The 1569-nt window shown below is 46.2% G+C and overlaps 1 non-coding gene across 1 annotated transcript; it reads left to right on the forward strand.

Moving 5' to 3' along the window:
• The first annotated feature begins 1370 nt into the window (after nucleotides 1-1370).
• trnar-acg (transfer RNA arginine (anticodon ACG)) lies at nucleotides 1371-1443 on the forward strand. The gene has a single exon. It is a non-coding gene; the product is annotated as a tRNA-Arg (tRNA).
• The last annotated feature ends 126 nt before the right edge of the window (nucleotides 1444-1569 follow it).

A 1569-nucleotide genomic window follows, 5' to 3' on the forward strand; every position in this document is an offset into this window, starting at 1 on the left:
GGTAATGATAGACGACCTCCATCTTTGGCAAACACATATGTAGTCAATCTGATTCTTATAGGCCCCATTTGGTGATGTCCATGTGTAGAGTCTCCTTTTGTGATGTTGAAAGAAAGTGTTCATGATGGACAGTTGATTTTTTGTACAAAAGTCAATTAATCTTTCTCCAGCTTCATTTCGTTTGCTAAGTCCAAACTTTCCAACAACAGTTCCTTGTTTGCCATGGCCCACTTTGGCATTAAAATCTCCCATGATAATGAGTAAGTCTTGATTTGGCGTCCTGTCAATTTCCTCTTGAACTTGTTCATAGAATAGTTCAACGTCCTCCTCCTTGGCATCTGTTGTTGGTGAGTAGACTTGTATGACTGTGACATGGATTGGTGCTCCTTGTAGTCGTATCGAGATGACTCTATCGCTGACTGTGTTGTACTTCAGGACAGTATTGGCCAGTCTTCGATTAAGAATAAAGGCAACGCCATTTCGTCTTTGGTTATCATTTCCAGAATAGTAGACCCAATGTTCGTTTGACTGGAAATGTCCGGATTGAGTCCACTTTAGTTCACTAATTCTGAGTAAATCAAGTCCTGTTCTGTCCATTTTGGCTTTGACAATGTCGAGTTTGCCTTGGTTCATGGTTCGTACATTCCAAGTTCCTAGTCTGATGATATATCTAATTTGATCTTCCCTTTCGACCAAGCGACATCAGCACCAAGACGACCTTGCGGCTTTGATCCTGGCGCATCATAAGCATTGATCCTACTCAAGACGACCATCGGCTCTTCCCCAGTAGCTTGTTGAGTGCCTTTCGACCTAGGGGCGCATCTTCCAGCACTATATCGCATTCCTTTAGTTGTACGCTACATCAAGTTTTCTTGGCATAGTACGGAAGTAGATTGCCAGGCCTTTCTCCTGCGCAGTAATGTGGTACCTGTGAGGAGCCACACTGGATCAGTGTTGTAGCCATTGTCAATACGAGATTGATAAGAGATTGATAATTTGCTTCCATCACGCAACGTCCTGCTGCCGACATTGGGCTGTACGTTTAGTCTGGCACCTCAGTTGAGACCTATCCCCCTTGGGGGCCCCTGCTAGCATAATACACTTGGCTCTAAACTGCTTTTAGCCAGGTGGCCTGCATTCGACTCCCGGTATATGAGGGAGTCTATCAAGGAGCAGTCAACATGAGCCACCAGTGGCTGACCACTGGGAAGCTTGATTGTATAGTGGTTAGTACTCTGCGTTGTGGCCGCAGCAACCCCGTTTCGAATCCAGGTCATGGCACTGTCTTTTTGTATGCCGTGCTTCTCTCCTCGGTCAAGAGACAGAAATGGGGCTGGAGCTTCAGGGAGGTCATGACCACACTCATGCAGGGGCCAGTGGCGCAATGGATAACGCGTCTGACTACGGATCAGAAGATTCTAGGTTCGACTCCTGGCTGGCTCGGTTACCTTATGCCTTTTTTTCTCTCTAACTCCTTGTGTATGGTTCTCTGTACCCCAGATCCAACAATGCAGGTCTTGTTAAGGTGACAAAGGCTTGGCAGAGCGAAAAGAAGTGGCTGATGCTGGT

The sequence above is a fragment of the Trichomycterus rosablanca genome, unplaced genomic scaffold (assembly GCF_030014385.1).
Source record: "Trichomycterus rosablanca isolate fTriRos1 unplaced genomic scaffold, fTriRos1.hap1 scaffold_216, whole genome shotgun sequence".
Lineage (NCBI taxonomy): Eukaryota > Metazoa > Chordata > Actinopteri > Siluriformes > Trichomycteridae > Trichomycterus > Trichomycterus rosablanca.